The sequence below is a fragment of the Argopecten irradians genome, chromosome 2, assembly GCF_041381155.1.
Source record: "Argopecten irradians isolate NY chromosome 2, Ai_NY, whole genome shotgun sequence".
Taxonomy (NCBI): Eukaryota; Metazoa; Mollusca; class Bivalvia; order Pectinida; family Pectinidae; genus Argopecten; species Argopecten irradians.
In genome coordinates, this window is record NC_091135.1 from 61,461,692 (window position 1) to 61,483,540 (window position 21,849).

Below are 21,849 nucleotides of genomic sequence, written 5' to 3' on the forward strand. Positions count from 1 at the left end.
GTTATATCTGGTTAGTCTATCAGTATATTAGTGTCTACTATGATGGTTATATCTGGTTAGTCTATCAGTATATTAGTGTCATGATGGTTATATCTGGTTAGTCTATCAGTATATTAGTGTCATGATGGTTATATCTGGTTAGTCTATCAGTATATTAGTGTCATGATGGTTATATCTGGTTAGTCTATCAGTATATTAGTGTCATGATGGTTATATCTGGTTAGTCTATCAGTATATTAGTGTCTACTATGATGGTTATATCTGGTTAGTCTATCATATATTAGTGTACATGATGGTTATATCTGGTAGTCTATCAGTATATTAGTGTCATGATGGTTATATCTGGTTAGTCTATCAGTATATTAGTGTACATGATGGTTATATCTGGTTAGTCTATCAGTATATTAGTGTCTACTATGATGGTTATATCTGGTTAGTCTATCAGTATATTAGTGTCATGATGGTTATATCTGGTTAGTCTATCAGTATATTAGTGTCTACTATGATGGTTATATCTGGTTAGTCTATCAGTATATTAGTGTCATGATGGTTATATCTGGTTAGTCTATCAGTATATTAGTGTCTATATGATGGTTATATCTGGTTAGTCTATCAGTATATTAGTGTCATGATGGTTATATCTGGTTAGTCTATCAGTATATTAGTGTCTACTATGATGGTTATATCTGGTTAGTCTATCAGTATATTAGTGTCTACTATGATGGTTATATCTGGTTAGTCTATCAGTATATTAGTGTCTGATGGTTATATCTGGTAGTCTATCAGTATATTAGTGTCATGATGGTTATATCTGGTTAGTCTATCAGTATATTAGTGTCATGATGGTTATATCTGGTCAGTCTATCAGTATATTAGTGTCTACTATGATGGTTATATCTGGTTAGTCTATCAGTATATTAGTGTCATGATGGTTATATCTGGTTAGTCTATCAGTATATTAGTGTCTACTATGATGGTTATATCTGGTTAGTCTATCAGTATATTAGTGTCATGATGGTTATATCTGGTTAGTCTATCAGTATATTAGTGTCTACTATGATGGTTATATCTGGTTAGTCTATCAGTATATTAGTGTCTACTATGATGGTTATATCTGGTTAGTCTATCAGTATTAGTGTCATTGGTTATAGTTATTTCATGAGTATATTGTGTCTACTATGATGAGTTATATCTGGTAGTCTATCAGTATATTAGTGTCATGATGGTTATATCTGGTTAGTCTATCAGTATTAGTGTCTTTATGGTAGTTATCAGTTATGTTATATATGTTATATTGTAGTCTATAGTATATTAGTGTTACATGATGGTTATATCTGGTTAGTCTATCAGTATATTAGTGTCATGATGGTTATATCTGGTAGTCTATCAGTATATTAGTGTCATGATGGTATATCTGGTTAGTCTATCAGTTATTAGTGTCATGATGTATATCTGGTAGTCTATCAGTATATTAGTGTCATGATGGTTATATCTGGTTAGTCTATCAGTATATTATGTCATGATGTTATATCTGGTTAGTCTATCAGTATATTAGTGTCTACTATGATGGTTATATTGTTAGTATCTATCAGTATATTAGTGTCATGATGGTTATATCTGGTTAGTCTATCAGTATATTAGTGTCATGATGTTATATCTGGTTAGTCTATCAGTATATTAGTGTCTACTATGATGGTTATATCTGGTTAGTCTATCAGTATATTAGTGTCTACTATGATGGTTATATCTGGTTAGTCTATCAGTATTAGTGTCTACTATGATGGTTATATCTGGTTAGTCTATCAGTATATTAGTGTCATGATGGTTATATCTGGTTAGTCTATCAGTATATTAGTGTCTACTATGATGGTTATATCTGGTTAGTCTATCAGTATATTAGTGTCTACTATGATGGTTATATCTGGTTAGTCTATCAGTATATTAGTGTCTACTATGATGGTTATATCTGGTTAGTCTATCAGTATATTAGTGTCATGATGGTTATATCTGGTTAGTCTATCAGTATATTAGTGTCTACTATGATGGTTATATCTGGTTGGCTGGACCTTTTGTCTATTGTGTTTCTTTTAAGAAGAAAAGTTTCTATTGGGCTTGACTAAGCTTATTTTGAACATTTCAAACATCAGATTGATAAGTGACTTGTCACAGTAATGGTTGTGCATGTACATGTATGTAAGGAAAAGTAACACAATACTGACTGACTTGTTGCTTTTAATGTACATAGCAATACAAGATTGTTGAAGATTTGTCTATGATTATCACCTTACCTAATCGATGATGACACATGGAATTGACCTATCACGGTTCATTGCTTTACTATTTCTTATTTGAGGTATTGAACTACAAAGCTTTTAGGAAAGTAACATACATGCACTGTGTAGAGTGCTGATGCATGGATTCATAGTACATGTAATACATCTCCTCGGAAGATGTACCTGTAGCTGTGACATTAGCTCGGTTATCAGCTCTTTTTTAACACACTGCAACACAACCACCATTATGGCATTATGTGATTGTGATGAAGTGATAAAATACCTTAATGCATTCTCCGTTCATAGAGTTTGCTACGCAACAGCGATCACAGAGTGAAACAAAGAGGAGTAACTCTGATAGAATGCCTAATAAATTTTTGAAATTGTGAATTTCTTTACAAAATTGACCCCTATTTCAACTAATGAGAGGCTTCATATGCTTATCATTGCTATGGCAGTCGATCCACTGGTGTTAGAGCGTCAATGACCAAACTGATTTTGGCTTTAATGTTAAAGCTTCTATTTATCTGTTGTATTTGTTTTTGTTTTAACTTGTAAGATAATGAAAGATGATTTCATGCTTTATTTTTATATTATGAAGCCTTTATTAATCCACATTGCATGTTTTATCATTATGGTAACAGTTTCATTTAATAATCAAAGGTTTACTAATACAAAAATATTTCATTTACATTCAGAAAGGTACTCAACATTTGCAGGATGTTTGGCATTATAAACATGTCATAGCTCATATTCTGTAAATGTTGTATTATATGGCTTAATTAATAAATGCAGAAGTTTATTTAACTTTCAATTTTCACTTGTTGTAGATAAATAAGGTCCTTCATTAAAATGAAATCACTACATCTTTATACAAGATGTTTAAGCTTTGAAACAGTGTCAGGATGAGTGTCAACGTTGAGTTATTGTTTTATGTTCAATATCTGATCTCTTTTAAAAGTAGCGTATGGATACAAGAAAATTATCAGTTATAGCATAGCATATATCTTCAATAAACACCTTGCTTTCTTACATGCTCTTTTCATTGATATAGATTCCCAAGACTTTTTATTTCAATTGAGTTTTCCCGACACGACTCTTAAAAGATATAATTTTGCCATCAACTTAAGGATATTATGGGGAATTTTAGATGGGACAGAATTGCCTATATAATTAAGGTTATTTGACATTTTAAGTTTAAGACGCTGACAGAACACAGATTTTAGTCAGGAAGACAAAACCTAGGAATAGGTGTAGTCATGTAGATGGTAAACCAGTAACTAACTGACTCATGCGTTGAAGATGTATCTTTATGGTGTGTTATTTAATTAGGTGTATCTAGGTCAGTAAGCTCTATCTTGGGAAGTTGCAGATTTGTTTGTACATTGTATGTATCATTTAGATTGAGGAAGTTACCGATTCAGCATTTAGTTAAATGTTTAGCACCACTCATTCTGTATATGCTGTACACATATTATATATCGGGATGGATAACTGCAGAAGTGTATAGAGAGGTACATTTTTCCAGTCGGATTTTAAAGAATTATCCTGTTTTAAATTCGAATTAAATTCGAAGGGTGTGTACTGAAATGTCCGTTGTGTACAAACTTTCCTTGTTCTCTTGCTTGATCAACCACAAATATTAAATTAATCACTGTCCCATAGGCTAACCACAATTTATAATTTCTATTCTCTAACACATGAACAGTATCATACCGGTATGTGTTCTTTAACTGCACCAGCAACTCTCCATCCCGAGTTGAGGGATCTGGATCTTTTACCAGGTACTGATTTTAGGTTCTCCTGGAAATCATGACACAGCATTAAATGTTCATAGCTGAAGTAATGAAAAAATAATAAAAAATAAATGAGAACTTACTAAAGGTACATGTGTGAGGAAATTTATTTATATGACAAGCTTGACTAATTAATATAATGTGTACAATAGCACTTTCATTTTTTCATTTATTACATTTTTTATAGTCACAATCATCAATAATGTTTACCTAAATACATGGATCTGATATTTTAACTCTGTTTTATATATACATGTATATTTGATCAAAATATATTAAGTAACTTTCTAGACCAATACTACTTATTCGAGTTTCAATAATACCTTACATGACAGATAATAGATTATGTACTCAGTATATGTACATGTTTGTCATGTAGCTTTAGACAATATATACCCCAAAACATATTCTCAGTGCATAAAAGAAATTTGGCCATATCTTTCACTGATGTGATTATCATTTATATCATTTATGTTGGAAGCAAAAGAATTTTCAGAAAAAAAAACAAACGATTCAGTTGAATATGCATTGTTTACATATCATCATTCTGTTTTGTTTGTTTACACTATTGTAAACAATATAACTTATTTCTCAGTAAGACTTCTCTAGTAGTTGTTTCTGCAAAACTAACCAATTAGCTTCTCAAGTAGTGTAAGAAGAAAACATATTTCTGCCAAATTGTAACCTACGTGTATTATAAAAAGTTTGGTGAATGATATCTGTACTAAAGCTTTAAACATGGTGAATGATATCTGTACTAAAGCTTTAAACATTAGGTTAATGATGACGTCTAGTGGACAATGTTATAAGACCTATTGATGTGTTAAAAGAAGGAGGGACCAGTGGAATGTCGCTGGTGTGCATACAAACATATTGACTCGAGAGGCAAGGGGAGTTTTGAAATTCTTAACTGTAAAATATGAATTTAGTTTGCATAGTGTAAATTGTAAATCATTTGTGCTATCATGTTATGGACAGTTAGTGGATGTATGAGTGTGTACGAATCAGTGAGCTCAATAAGATGTTTTGTCACTTTTGCTATTGATCATGCATAAATATGTACAACTGTCAATGCTTGCGTGTGTGCGTGCGTGTGTGTTTGTGGACATGAATTTTGTAATGTACATTCAGAATTTTGAAATAAACAATTTTAAAAATGTGTTCAATTTTGCTTATGTTAAAGTCGAATGATGCATCACATTGTAGTGTAATATAAAGTATGGTTATCTGCATATGCGCACTGACCTACTTGAACGCAAAAAAGTGAACAAAGTTAACCAAGCCATACAGGACGAAACTATCTCTCCACAGAGGGTTTCCTCCGTTGCAAGGGTTTCTCGTGTAAGAGTTTTGCTGTGACGCCTGCACACTGGTACAACCACCTGGGGTCCAGAACGGGGACGCATTGTCGTACACGTCCTCGTGGTGGTACTTCAGTGTAGTAGCATACACGTACTTCACTCTGAATCCGCCCGCTATCGACACCCTGTTTGGGAATTGGTACTGATATATATTTCCAGTAACATAACTTAGGCTGGAAATCCATGCGTATTCCTGGTAGGTGTTTGAAAAGGCCTGATCGAAACTCTGTAAACTGACGTAGTCATAACTGTGGGTTACATTTCGATTATTGCAGAACGAAATTCCAACTCTAGGGTAGCCGTGTTAGTCCAGGTGCCAAATGGTGATTTTCCACCCAACCTAAAAAAATAGTTCGCATAAAATGTTTTTGCACAGAAATGTTCTTTAACATGTCCTCCATCAGAAACTGGATGATGCCACCGTGGCATCATTGGGGAAATTGAAATATTCAAGATGGCGGACAAGATGGTTGACAAACTGCAACATTGATAAATTTTCATCCTAATTTGAAATTCATGCTATAAAATCATCAATTCTTTATGCACTTCGATGAAATTTTGTGTAGATATTTGTCATACCGTCATTGAACAGAATTTTTAATATAATTAAGTTACCTCTTGTAATTAATGTTTAATTAATAAGTTAATTAACATAATTTTCAAATCGGTTTTTGTATGAAAAAATTGTTTAATTAATTAGTTATTACATGTAGATTGGTATTTTGTATGGTTTTCATAAAGACAATATTTTACATTTCGCTGGTTTCGGTGTCTATAGCGTTTTAATTCTACCTTTTTGCCAATTGCATGATCATAAAAGGCGACCTTTGGGGCTTTATATATTCTTTTCTTCCTAACGTCTTCCTTGACACCACCTCACTTTTGGCCGCCTTGAGTTGACCGTTTAGAAAGGCTCTGGGAACTGTTCCATGAGACATGACTCTTTACTGTAAACGTACCTTTTGTAGCGGTATTGAACTATGGAACTGCGCTATTTTATATCCGTGCCGATAAATAATAATTTACAGATGTTCCCCTTGCGCTACAATAAGTATTGTTTACAGAATATACATGTACATTGTTTCTGCTCTTGCTTAGCATTCAACAGAAAGAGAGTGAGACGACTACTATACATGTAGCCGATGTCAGATTATATGACCGACTGGGATGTTCTCCCAATGTATTAGGCAACATGTTTCAGTGAGGATGCATTAAAATGTTTCCACCATTAAAAAGACACTCTTGATCATATCACAGCCACCCTAACCAAAGCACAACCATCCCACAAAGCAACACATGTAGAGTAGACCGTTCTAAAAATGACATTTTCTGTGAAAAGGGCATTATACGTAACCAACCAACCAACACTTTTAATATTTACAGATTTCTTTCTTCCCAAAATGGAATTACCCATTCAGCAGTCATTTTGAAAGATATAGTAATAAGCTTCATGTGATTTTATTTACATAGCAATATAACTAATCTTATTATAATCATTGGTAAGATGACATATTCAGTCGTACCTTGTTAATTTGTACTGCAGGTAGGGTGTTAATATTGTACCATTGTTGCATTTCATACTCGTAAAAGGCGACTAAATGTATGATCTTATCTTTTATCTTCTTCCTAACTGACGTCCGACTCCTAACGTCTCCCTTGACAACGCCTCACTTTGGGCTTTCGGTTGAGCACTCGTCCCTATGAGAAAGGTTCTGGGTTTGGTCCCTTGGCTAAGACGCTCCAAAGTCTATAAAAGTGGTAGTTTCTGCTCCTGCTTAGTGTTCAGCATACCGGGAGTGGGACGACTGGTTCGTCCGTTGTCAGTATAATTTGACTGGGAGGGTTGTATTGCATGTCTTGGTGGCATGCTTCAGTGATATAACAAACGGCAAGAGTTCCAAAAGTTACACTGGAGAAGAAGACACAACACAAATATACCAGTCTCGCAAAACACACCCGCTCTTCATAACGCAACACAGCGCATACATGAGAGGACGTCTCAACTTGACCCTGCCTGTTAACAGGACGTTACTTTAATAATAATAAAAAAGACAACAAACAAACTAGTTTATTATGCAATACATTCTTATCATAAAATGAAAATACACACTTCTTGAAATTGAATTTATCTATTATAAAAACAAGAATAACTTTTTATTTAAATATAAACAAAGTGTATTGCCTAAATATTTGAACGTATAACATGTAATAACGATGTTTTGTATGCTTCAATATGTATGAAACAGTTCAGAATCAAGCAAAAAGTCTTCCAAGATATACCATATTGATAGAGAAATTAAGCTGAATCGTTTAATGGACAAACGTGATTAGAAAATTGAAAACGTCCTATTAACAGCTAAAGCCATTTGAGGACGGCTTCTACTATACGATGTGTTGCTTGTGCTCCGAATGCCTTGGGAGGCTGCGGTATATTGGTGTTGTGTCTCCTTATATATGTATTAGTGAGGCAATCCTCGGGGTAGACGTTCATGAATTACCCCTCGTGTTGTGCTTTCGTTGTCACACCCTCTAGGTAGAGAAAGAATCTATTAATCACAACCCACCCGGTCACATTAAAATGACAACGGGCAAACAGTCGTCCCCATTCCCTTTGTGCTGACCAGAGACTGCGACATTTTAGAGTAATGTGAGGCTCGGCCAGGGGATGTATTCCCCAAATGGGCGAGAGTTCAACTCTAACAAAAGTTAGGCAGCGATGTTGGGAAGAAAAAGAAAAGATACCAAAATTTAGTCGCCTTTTACGATAATGAAGAGATAGCAGGTACAATTATTATCCCCTACACATAGAGCAACTGGACAAACTTTCAAGACAGATTTTCAATTATTATTTAATATAGAATGGATACCTTTGTTTCGTAACCAGTTTGAATATAATTATGATGCACAAAGATGTTATGTGGCGATAAACATTGAAGCATCAAAATGTCACTAAAACATATGATTTACACTCTTCAATATATTTGACAACGATATCAGTAGAAAGATATAGCAACTGTAAAGGAGAATGTTTACTGATACATTCATTTCCAAAATAGTTACCAGATAAAAATGTTATACTTATTATATGTTAATTTTGATATTTTTCGAAGACCAAATTGAATTTGTTGTTCTTTATGGTTTATAATATTTATATTTTTATTCTGGTTTTGTGTAATTTATTGGTTATACATGTATTTAATGTAACAACATTAGAAAACAAGTTTTAGTTAATTTGATATTGGAGTCCAAAATGACAACATTCCAATATAATGAACATGAAAAATCTTTCTGTGGGATGTTTGATTGCATTACTCAAAAATCATTTTTTTTAACATTTAAAAAAATGTTTGATTTAATGAATTGAACATCTTTTTGATAAAGGGAGTAAAAGGACTGGTTTGTCCAATGTCAGTATAATGTGACGGGGGTGGGGGCTTTTTGGTATCCCATGCAATTTAATAACATTTACCATATTGAGTTTGGGGTATTAGCTTAACGTGCTATTAACAGCCAGGATCATGAAGAGAGGAAACAGATCTTTATCTAGGTAAATACATCATACACGCTAGTCTTCATATTATTGTATGTAAATGGATGTGGGTATCAATTTATTCTTAAATAATTCAATTCAATTTTGCTTGTTACGAACATTTTCATTGACTTACAATTTACTTTACCAGCCCTATAAATGAAAACAATGGCGTCGCCGTTTGTAACGTTGCTTCTGATTGGCTGAGATGACGGAGTAATGATTTCATAGCCAAAAGAGTCCCAAAATAAATTTTGAATATGGAAGAGATTATCTTTAGTAAATCGAATTATTAGGATTACTTTGAATAGAGTTGTTATATTATGGAGATATAACACAAAAACCTGAGTGTACTCTCATAGTAAACAGCTTCGCGGCTATTTAAAGTACACTCAGATTTTTGTGTTATATCTTCATAACATCTTTTCAAGTTAATCCTTAATTAACATTAATCTAAATAAGTGTTTAGGGTTGGGTTATAAGACAAGATAGTTGTCCTTATTTCTGTTATTCGGGATTATTAAAACGTTTTGTCACTACCAAAACAGTATTAACTAGTGTTTAAAACAAAGGGCTTGGTTTTATAAAATGTTATAAAATGATCATGTCAATTTTTTGCTGGAAGTATAGTAAATTCATAAATGCATTATCAATGACTTCTCTTGGCCTTTAAATCATATTACAACAAGTTTCAGTGACTTAGTCACTTGACACTTTTTTAAAATAGAAAACCCAATCTAATAGGCAATTTGTAAGACTAATAAAGTCTATTGTATGAAAGCAAAGTATTTGATATTGCATAAACATAAACATGTGTCAAATTGCAATAGATGTAATCCCTTTTAGCATTTAAATTGGTATTAATTGTATGTCTAGCTGTTTTAGAAGGAAGTACTTAACTAATTTATCTCAAAGAATATTGATATGATGCTTGTATGCTTCCTATATATGTTAATATTAGTTTACATTGTTCGTAAATCTTGATTGTTGTAATTCCGGCCGCCGCACCGTTGTTTTTGGCCTGTAGGTAGGGCATAATAATTGTACCGTCTGCCTTCTATTGCATGATATCTTAAAACGCGACAAAATTTAGGACATTTTTTTCACATCTTCCTAACTGCTTTTTTCTTCTTTACGTCTCTCTTGACATCACCTCACTTTGTGCAGTTGAGCGCTCGCCCTTGTGGGGAAGCTCTGGCTACTATTCCTTAACGCAGGATAAAAAAAAAGATATCCTAAATTTAGTCGCCTTTTACGATCATGCTCAGGTACACTTCTGATGTTTTACCTGCAGGACATTCGTAAACAGTTTGTGTGATGTAGTAAATATTTTTTCCCGAATGGTCGTCCTTAGATATGATATTCTGTTTAACGTTACGCAATATAAGTAATATTGTTCATTTTTCGACAAAATAATGACGTAAAATAACTGATTTTGAAAATTAGTTTTTATTGGATTTTATTTTTTATCAAAGAATATGTATCTGTCTTGCAAAATTAAGAACGGAAACTTATCTTTTGCAATTACGTTACAGTTAAACTCATTTTATTTGATCAATACTGTTTCTGAGAGCGTTCATGGCGGCCATCTTGAATATTTTCAATTCCCCAAAGATGCCGAGGTGGCATCATTCGGATTATGATTAAGCATATCCTACTGCAACATAATCAGCAAAAACATTTTATGCGAACTATATTTTTGGGTTTTCTGGTTGGCACCTGGACTATGTGTAACTGTAAGAGCCATGTATATATCTCCATACGCCACTGGAAGTTTATTCATTTTCCGCCATCCGAATCCGCAATTATTCCACGGATACGATATCCTCATCGATTTGCACTGTATTTATCGGACAGACGCACCTCAAACCCGTCACTCATGTAAGCATTAAAGGTTTTGATTCCAGATATTTCCTTCGACAAATATTCCCACGTCCTTCTTACGCCTTTTTTGTCGAAAAGGCCAAACCAAGCATGACTATTTTTGGCCACATCAGGCTGATACCATTGAACCTGTGCCTTTCCTGTCGTGAAGTCCATTCGTAGGAAGAGTATCTCGTTATCTGTACATACGCCAGTATCTTGCGTCTCTCGCTTGGACCGAGATGAGTAGCCCTGCTGTGAGCATACTGCCCCAGATCCAGTTGAAGACAGACGACCTATATCAAGTACACTTCCATTGTTATTATTGAGGGTGTTTCGTAAGTTGTTCAGTCGATTTCTAGCTGCTTTGACATCCTCATTTTGAACTCCTCCCATTAACTGACTAAAGCCAACATGCAGCGGAATAGTGTTACCATTGGTATCAGTCATCGAGTTTGTCATGGCGCTAAGTATGATGGTTGTGCAATCTGGACAGGGTATATAGTATGTGTACAGGTAAACCGCAGGTGGATCCTGGCCATGATACGCCCTGTACCACGCTAACATTCTTTCTAACACCAAGTTAAGTAACAAGTCTTCCGTGTGAATTGTTGAAATTCCAGGTCGTTGCATTGCCGTACCGTAAACTTTACCACGGAAATCCGGAATCGCGGCCGCATAGTTATGCTCAAACTGGTCAGGAAGGTTATTAGCTGCAAGATTTGGGTATACAACCGGGCTCATGTTTTCGTTGCTGAATGTAATAGGAGGACTTTCCGGATGATACTCTACTGACGAGGGGTTGTTTGGTGGCGGCATATACAAAACACCGTACTGTGATCTCAATCGAAACTGCAAAAACCGCCCAGAAAGCTCGTGTAGGATGTTCACATTTTTTGGGGCTTCGTCGTCAAGTGCTGCAGCGATGGTGCAAAGTAGCGCTATTACTATCGCCATCACAATGAATTGTTTGTTTGCTGCCATTTTGTTCGGTAACCTGGAAAATAATATATGAAGTAAAATGTGTAAAATGTTTAAAATTCATATTAGCAAGTATTGTTGTTTTCAAAATTATTAATTTTAAAGTTTTATGAGGAAGAATTTTCCATGATCTATAGCTTGTTTCATATCATGATTTCTCTACAAATTTAGACAACTTAAAAGGGTAGCTATTGATGAAGACTGCAAGGTATAGGCTTACAATCGACAGTAGTACTGTATATGATGGGGCGATCTTTTTGCGTTAGATTTGACGTTACTTATTTTTGATTAGCCTAGTTGATCATTAGTCATTTTCATTTCTAACAAACATACATACATTTCGTTTAAATCTACCCCTATTTAATCAAAAATTAAATTAATAAAAGATTTTGATTTCGTTATCTTATCTTTATTTGTAGAACAGTTTGTTTGCTTGTTTGTTTGATTAATTAACGTCCTTTAACAGCCAGGGTCATCTAAGGACGGCCTCCCATGTATGCAGTGTGTTGCGTGTGTGAAGTGCGAGGTGCGTGTTTTGGGAATTAGATGTGGTTGCGTCTTCTTGTATAGTGGAACTGTTGCCCTTTTTATAGTGCTATATCACTGAATCATGCCGTCGAAGAAACGTAGCAACGCACTCCACCGGTCACATTATACTGACAAAGGGCAATACTTAATTTCAAATATATTTTAGAGCATTACAAGTTATCTGTAAACTACAGGGAATACAAGCCGTGCCTGGAACATATAATGCTTTATCACAACAAAGGTTTAAGTCGCCAAAAAGAAATAATGTATTGTATACGTATCTTTTGAATTACTACTAATTTGTTGATTGTGTTTTCAGAAAGTAGAAAGTGAACACAGCAGTGGGCTTCAATATATCGTAGATAACTGAATCGCTGCATCAGATACTCGAGCGACGCATAATAGAGAACTTCAATTGAATGCTTGGTTTATAACTCTTGGTTTTCTTTGATCAATCAGATTGCGCGTCGTCTAAGTGTCATACATTGAAACTCAGAAATACATTAAATATAAAAAAATGTCCTGTTTACCAGAAAATCCCAAAAATAAGTCACGTACACCAAATTATCTAGGTCATACCTTAAAGTTGTCTTTCTTGTAAATTTCACCATCACAAACTCTCATAAAATATATATGATGGTTCGGATCCATGAAGACACCAATATACTATTGACATAGCGGTAAATGTCGCATGAAATATCACACGTTTTGAAAGAACCGCCACAGTCAACGCTATATCTCAAACTTTTGGGTAATATCGGAAAACCGAACATCACGTGACGGACATCGGCGATACCCGTATAGATCGGATCCTCCCGAGCCGTATCACGTGCCCAATATCGGCAATACCGGTACAAATCGGAATAGTTCGGAACAGTTCGGATACTTCAGAGCTGTTTTAAACGTGTACACGTTTAAAATATTTTTAGCTCACCTGGCCCGAAGGGCTGGTGAGCTTATGTCATGGCGCGGCGTCCGTCGTCCGTCGTCCGTCCGTCCGTCCGTCCGTCAACATTTCCTTTAAATCGCTACTAGTCATAGAGTTCTGCATGGATTGTAACCAAATTTGGTCACAAGCATCCTTGGGGGAGGGGGAACAGAACTTGTATAAATTTTGGCTCTGAACCCCCGGGGGCAGGAGGGGCGGGGCCCAATAGGGGAAATAGAGGTAAATCCTTTAAATCGCTGCTAGTCATAGAGTTCTACATGAATTGTAACCAAATTTGGCTATAAACATCCTTGGGGGAATGGGAACAGAACTTGTATAAATTTTGGCTCTGACCCCCTGGGGCAGGAGGGGTGGGGCCCAATAGGGGAAAAAGAGGTAAATCCTTTAAATCGCTACTAGTCATAGAGTTCTGAATGGAATGTAACCAAATTTGGCCACAAACATCCTTGGGGGAAGGGGAACAGAACTTGTATGAATTTTGGCTCTGACCCCCCGGGGGCAGGAGGGGCGGGGCCCAATAGGGGAAATAGAGGTAAATCCTTTAAATCGCTGCTAGTCATAGAGTTCTACATGAATTGTAACCAAATTTGGCTATAAACATCCTTGGGGGAATGGGAACAGAACTTGTATAAATTTTGGCTCTGACCCCCTGGGGCAGGAGGGGTGGGGCCCAATAGGGGAAAAAGAGGTAAATCCTTTAAATCGCTACTAGTCATAGAGTTCTGCATGGAATGTAACCAAATTTCGCCACAAACATCCTCGGGGGAAGGGGAACAGAACTTGTATAAATTTTGGCTCTGGCCCCCCGGGGGCAGAACGGATGAGGCCCAATAGGGGAAATAGAGGTAAATCCTATAAATCACTACTTGTCCTAGAGTTTTGCTTGGATTGTGACCAAATTTGGCCATAAACATCCTTGGGGGAAGGGGAACAGAACTTGTATAAATTTGGCTCTGACCCCCTGGGGGCAGGAGGGGTGGGGCCCAATAGGGGATTTAGAGGTTAATATTAAAATTCCTTCAGAAAAGAAACAATGAACTTGTATTCAGAACATTTCTTGGCATTCAAACCAGGTGAGCGATACAGGCCCTCTGGGCCTCTTGTTTACTTTTATAATTAAACATACTTCCTGTGCTGCAACTTTATAAAAAGTGGTAAAAGTAGAAAGTTTAAACCTCGGACAGACGGTGAAAAATGTGTATAACGCTTAAAGAGTTTTCATTATGACAAAACGAGCGAAAGTGATAGACCATACAACTTTAAGTGCAGCGATGCAAATAGTAAACAACACCAACACTTTCCAGGGATACTATTTTACGCTCGATGAAGTTTTCTTACTGAATTAATTACTACTTTATAAACCGATGATATTGGCTTTCATGGCTATTTTGCACATGAAAAATTCTGAAACTTTTGGGGAAAATCTGGTGTTATAGACACTGCCCTGTTACATATGCATTTTCATAAATAAGATTAAAATAAAATGAATTCCAATAATGTTTTAGTTGTCAAATATATTTGACATTAAACCCCTTTTTGAACTTTCTGTTTTAATAACATTATTTCCCTTTTTATAATTTGAAAATATTGACGGACAACTTTTTATCTCAAATAATTTTGTTAAAACTAATTAATATATAAAAAACCGATATCCTGTTTACCAGAAAATTACAAAAATAAGTTACGTACACCAAATATTATCTAGGTCATACCTTAAGTGCAGCGATGCAAATAGTAAACAACGCCAACACTTTCCAGGGATACTATTTTACGCTCGATGAAGTTTTCTTATTGAATTAATTACTACTTTATAAGCCGATGATATTGTCTTTCATGGCTATTTTGCAAATAAAAAATTCTGAAACTTTGGGGGGGGGGGGGGGGGGATCTGGTGTTATAGACACTACCCTGTTACATATGCATTTTCATAAATAAGATTAAAATGAAAAATGAATTCGGATAATGTTTTAGTTGTCAAATATATTTGACATTAAACCCCTTTTTGAACTTTCTGTTTTAATAAAATCTTTTCCCTTTTCATAATTTGAAAATATTGACGGACAACTTTTTATCTCCAATAATTTTGTCAAAACTAATTAATATGCAGAGTTTAGGCTCGTTTCAACCTTGATCAAAGTGTTTTTTGATATTTTCAAAAATTAAATTCTCTTTTTATAGCAAGGTGCCATATGACAAATGTGTCAATAATACTTTTTGACTTTTATTTGTAGAATTTTGTTCACCAAGAACTCAATTGACGATCATTTTGAAGAACGTCGAAATATTTCAAAATTTTCACATAATTCAACGATGCGACCGCTTTTTTTAGCGATATCAGCTGTAAATATATGACGCATTGAAGTGTGAAATCATGACTTAATTGTTAGTATTTTATTTTCAAAGTTTAGTGTAATTTAAATATTATGATTATTTTATTAATAGAAATGCTAAAAAGTAACAAATATTGTAGTAGGACAAAACACTGACGCCAAATTTTATGCTGGGAACCTACTTTTTATTATTTTGGCTGCAAAATCTTAGAAAAAAGTAAAGTCATCAGAACTTTTTGAATCTGACAAAAATAGTGAAAATCAGGTATTAAGATATAGCTTCAGCTTGTCAAGTGTATGGTTAAAACAGCGATACCTGTTTATTTATGTCTAATTTGTTTCATTGTTTTTCTTCTCACTTTTGCCACTATTGGAAAGAACTTATATAGGCTTTGCCTGTTGTTTAATCCAGTGTACATGTTCAATCTGTGTCAATGAAATTTGATGAAATGAAAAATGAAACGGCGAAAGTCCTGTAAAATCACACATTGTCTTAACTAGTTATCGCAATAGTTCAAAATCAAGCACACATATGATCATTTTATTTTCAATTATGAGATCTTTCCAAAAATCTATGTTAGAAAAAAAATGTTATTCATAGGATATTAAATGATTTTTCAGCAAAAATTATTCTTAACAGAATTTGATAATATCTGAACGTGGTAGCAGTTTCGCTCCCTAGCAAAAATCGTTAACAAACAACATGTTAATACATAATGTATATACAATGTATATCATAAGATATGGGTATATCAGATTGTAATGTTTACCTGAATTTTACTATTGTATATATGAAAATCTGCTTAAGGATGTATTCTTCTGTGGTTTCAGTCCCGTTGAAGTCTCGTTTTGACATAGATAAAAAACGTTATGAGATTTTCAAATACGATTTATCAATATATGTAGCATGTGGTCTGTAGCAAATTTTGTCAAAAAATTACATTTCTATTTTTAGTAGATTTTTTTACACAACGATTTTAAGAAATGGCCCATTTGGCGGCCATTTTGAAATTGTGTCTTTTTTGGCTTTGAGTAGAGCCACCGTTTTCCCATTTTTTACTTAAATTGTTTTTACTTAAATCATCACCGCGTCAGCATTTTCAGCTGTATTAAGTTAATTTTTGCTGTAAATCTTCACTGGGTTCATGTTATTTAAAATATTGAACATTAATGTGTGAAATGATACACTTTTGTCACTTTATTTCTACATTTAATGGTAATTTGAGCACTTTTATTTTTTAGTCAAAAATATTGAAAAATAACAAATATTTAAATAGAGCAAAAAAGTAAGCACACGGACCCCCCATTTTTCTGCCTGATTTAGAAAGAACTACCCTTTCCCTATTGATATGCAAACTATTGACAAAAGTTTAATACCAGAACTTTTTCTATAAAGGGTTAAATTTGACAAAAATGGCTGAAAATGGTGCATTTTGGAGCTCAAAATTAAGGGGTAGGGGTAGCATATGTTGTTATTTTGAGAAAAAATATTACTCTTATTAATCATAACTGATATATTTTTAATGAAGACTACTTGAAAATAAATTCTATAAACATCCATACATATCAAACACCTCATTAGGGAATTATGACTTTAAATTCTAGTGTATGTGGTCAAAACGGCTAAATTCCAATAAAATCCACTATTTTGTCATTTTGGTATCTTTGAGTGACAATAGCTCAAAAACGAGCGCACGGACATATGTTTTTTCTTCCATTTTCTTTCATGGTATGAACTCCTATTTCCAAAAATCTATATGAGAAAAAAAGTTTAATACAAGAAAATTTTGACTTCTCAGAGGAGTACATCCTTAACTCAATCAATTATCCTACATTGTGAAAGCCAAGTTCATATTTTAACAATAGTTCATATTTCTTTTCCTTCATTTATGAACATTTTTTAATTTAAAGCTGTTGACACTTTATATTTCAAAACTTTGAAAAATATATTTCACATGAATTATTGGTATACAGTATATTGTGTGTACTTTGTATACGTACCCGGGTACTTGGCGCTAAAGGTGCCGCCTTCTCCTTTCACGATTCTATTGACAAAATTACCCTTTATAGTCTCTGACAGAATCAGGTGATCACTTGTATTTGAAAGGAAAGGAGACCTCCGTAATTGATAATCACCTGTAATGTGTATTTAGGAGTGAGATGACTTTTAAACTCTCGAAAAAGGAGGCTGTTGGTCGCAGCTGAAGGACTCCAATGAATATAAGCTGTTCTCACATAGTTATATGTCGGTTAATTCTAGATGTGTGGTGTAAGTTTCGTGGAAATTGATGCAGCCGATGGTTGCATATACGAAGATTAGTCAAATATTTCGGTTAATGCAAACAAATTTATTCTTCCAAAAGTGCATTCCCGGATATATAAAATGTGCTTCATGATTAGGAAAGAAAGCATTACATTGTACATGAAACACCAAGGACGTAGATAAGTCTTTTATGAAACTATCTTAACCCCCCCCCCCCCCCCCCCCCCCAAAAAAAAAATAAAAAAAATAAATAGATAAATAAACAAAAAAAAACAAAAACAAAAAACACAACAGTATGATAGTTGCCTTATTGATAGGACGCAAACTATCATATTCTCGATCGCAAATATACCCATGGAAATAAAACGTCACATTAACTATATTATATAAAACGAATGTTCTTCTTAGACAAATAAAAAACTAAATAATATAAGTTTATATGGACGATAATCGTTAATACTTATCAAAAACCGTAGGTCTTGAAATTAAATTAAGATATATAAATTATAAAACGAGGATTTAAAAAAATTGATACCAGGTAAAGAAATATCGTGGGCGTTAGTGTATAATTATACAAATTTTGTTGGTTATTTCAATAATATAGATAAAAATATAGCTTCAAAGACCCCACGACTTCTTGCTACTTGCAGATTAATTTATGTTTAAATTCAATATTTTCCTTTAATTTATCTAACAGACAAGATATGTTGAAAAAAACATCCATTTCTATCTAAATCGGCGCATAACATTAAAGCTTCAACAGTCCCATTTACCATCGGGTATTATACTATTTCATTTGTTGTTTAGATACATGTTTATTGATATGTCGAATTTAAACGACAAAATTCTTTATCATGGCTCACAGAAGTGAACAGTACTTACATAAAACATCAATCATTTTTCTTTGTATTTTTATTTCTGACCTGCCTTTACATCATCCCGAACTCATACATCATCATGATGTCATTACCACACTAGCTAGAGTATAAGTTTTCCTTCTCAAATCGTACACCAGTAAACGTCGGCTGTACAGTAACGGACGTCAATATGGCCGTCATATGTACCCAACGACTACTTCTGTTGGTCACTGTGTGTGTCCTGGTCATCCCAACACTACAGCAAACGCTTATGGAAGGTAAGAGTGCATTTGTCTATGATGTGGATAAATAAAAGTCATTTGACATTTATTGGTTATACCACAGACGACCGTTTTTTGTTTTGTTTGTTTTGTTTTTAGTTAGTTTTTTGTTTTGTTTTTATTTTTGTGTTTTTAATATTGTTGATATTCAGAATGATTGACTCTCCAGTATAAAGATATTTGCTGAACTTCAAAATTTGCCATGTTGATTGTGATTTATTGACTTTACTTGAATTTCTCGCCAACTCTTCCGGATCGACTGATTATGTCTTTTTATCCTGCAACTGTCCCACATACTGACCGATAACTACTGCCGATAAACTTGTGCTTTATCCGTCAATACGATATCTTATCGTCATCGATCACGTGAATTTGTTCCATATCTGACGACACTTTTCTAACTTGACCCAGAACTTGAACCTTCCGGTGAATGAAACGTCATTCAGTCCCGCTCAAACGTGACGTCACATTCACCGAAATGACGTCATTTTTACGATATCGAAAATCTCGTATGGCGGTGCCGTCTTTTTCTTGGCTCATGACAAAGGTATGTATTGTTAAGTAATTCTTTAATGGGTATTTATTGTTATTTGAGTATTTTCATTTCCTTTCAGTGATATATCACACTGAATAGAATTACGGTGACTGTTTGTGAATGCGCTTATTTATTTCTCACGGCAGTAAAAAGGAGTGCACGCTCATTCGGTTAAGTGAATGAATCTTTACCTCCGCATCAAAGAATCGTCTCGCTTCGAGCGAAACAAAGTATGGAACTGTCAATTTGATTTCGTTTTGAATGCCATAATGGTTGCAGGATAAACAGAATACACGGTTAGTATCTTACAATACAAGGTTTATTTTGGTGCTCGACACGGAAAGCCGAGATGACGAGGCAAAGCCTCGTCATCTCGGCTTTCCTAAGTCTCGCACCAAAATAAACCTTGTATTGTAAGATACTAACCGTGTGTATTCTCTATGTACCTATGAAGAAGTACATATATTGGTTCAAGTAAATATTTGACTGCATTTGGTCTTGTTTAGGTTATTTAAGCTTCACTTTTAGCTGAACACAAATAAAAAAGTATTAACAAATATAAATTCAAACTGTTGTAAGAGACAATATAACAAAGCGGGATTTTTTTCACACTACAGGTGTGCATCTGTATGTGTTTATTTATGTTTAACCACGTCTCATTAGTTATGGATTTTGTTTATGGTTGTTTTGGTATGATATCGCTATATATACATTTTCACTGCAGTCCCTCTATGTAACCTTACCAAGCGCAGTTGGCATTCATATTGTCTATGAATTCCTATCGCTTATTATGACGTCATTATCATTGTAACGTCACAACTGTCGTCCCAACGATCACAGAAAACGGCTGTTCAGATGGCTGTTCCATCCTTGACGATAACGAATGAATTAATCCATTATAGATGCAATATCCCTTGGGATTTCATCATAATTTCGTAACCAAATGTAAATATAAGCATTGAACGTCTTTCAGATAGCATTCATGGCCAATACGAATGCCAACTGAACAGAGGCGATTCAACATGAAGCGCTAGCGCTGTTAGAATTCTTTTTACAAGACATATTTCATTGCTATATGCTATATTCATATGTGATATGCGATATTCAATTTTTATGTGTAATATAAGACATTTTGCTTCTCATATCAAATAGTAGGTAACCCAGCAACCTTTGTCGTTATTTAAGTCGTTTGCTATCTTAGATATTTGGAATATTCTGTTGACACAGGGCAATTGGTGAGAAGACGAGTTTCGGTGCCATCGAACAGAAGATTAGGTATATGGTGGCCTTGGTGCTGGTGTGTTGCCGAATTCAACTGTCCATGTCGATGGCTGTTTCCGGGGCTTCCAGGGTTGCCATAACAACAGTTTCCTGTCAAGGGTCCCAATATCGATTGTACTAATTTCTTAATTTCATTTGTATAGTCGCAGATATGACAAAAAACAATAAAACTATCTTAAATAAATCGATGTCTTTGTCATATCTTGGTGTATTTGCAAAATGTCCTCAATATTTTGTCTGTTTCATGATCTTGGTGCTAGATGTCCATTTCGTTTCAAAATAAACATTATTTCTCTATACTTTATTTAGTTCTCAAAACAAATACCTTCGACAGTACCAACGCTATCTTTCGTCAAAACTGGTTTGATACCTTTGCTTGTATTTTGTGGCAAACAATGTTCTGGGAAGTATAGTAAACTAGGCTATACGGTTCATTTTAGTATACCTTCTATAGGATAATAAGTATCATGTATGGACGACACGGGTGATAGAAGTTTTGAAGAAATATTGGTATCAACATATGTTTTAATTCAAATGCACGCTTTTACAGACGTTTGGATTAAAATGCCGGAACTGATTAGTGTTATCAAACCACATATATATTATTAAGATAATAAACAAAAGCTACCTGTTGTAAAAAGTAAATTAATGATTAATCGTGAGGTTTTTGTTCGATTTTTTTTACAAATTATATCTAGGTAATTAATAAGTAATTTACTTCTACAGCTTTCGTAACATATACTACGTATGACGAAATTAAAAATAAATTAAATAAGGCTCCTTTGTATAATCTATCAGGTGGCGTCATTATCATGCATATATTGAACGAATAATACTGTAATGTTAATTTAAATTAAATTAGAACAACAGTAACTTCCTGTATCGGATATATTGTAAAGGCGATTTTGATTGATGGTCCACTTTATATGACGTAAGACTTTATTAATCGTGTGTTAACAGGTAAATCACGTATACCTACATATACTCCATAATCAATCTCCAGTACGGAACACAACAACCCA

At 34.3% G+C, this 21,849-nt stretch overlaps 2 long non-coding RNA genes and 1 pseudogene across 2 annotated transcripts; 2 read left to right on the plus strand and 1 right to left on the minus strand.

Annotated features, from left to right (window-relative positions):
- Positions 1-1,780: 1,780 nt before the first annotated feature.
- Positions 1,781-5,230, plus strand: LOC138316162 (uncharacterized). The gene is made up of 2 exons (XR_011207598.1): positions 1,781-3,991; positions 4,405-5,230. It is a non-coding gene; the product is annotated as an uncharacterized lncRNA (long non-coding RNA).
- On the minus strand, positions 5,224-18,608 carry LOC138316161 (uncharacterized; annotated as a pseudogene).
- Positions 18,609-18,859: 251 nt separating this feature from the next.
- On the plus strand, positions 18,860-21,011 carry LOC138316163 (uncharacterized). Its single transcript, XR_011207599.1, has 2 exons — positions 18,860-19,008; positions 20,774-21,011. It is a non-coding gene; the product is annotated as an uncharacterized lncRNA (long non-coding RNA).
- The last annotated feature ends 838 nt before the right edge of the window (positions 21,012-21,849 follow it).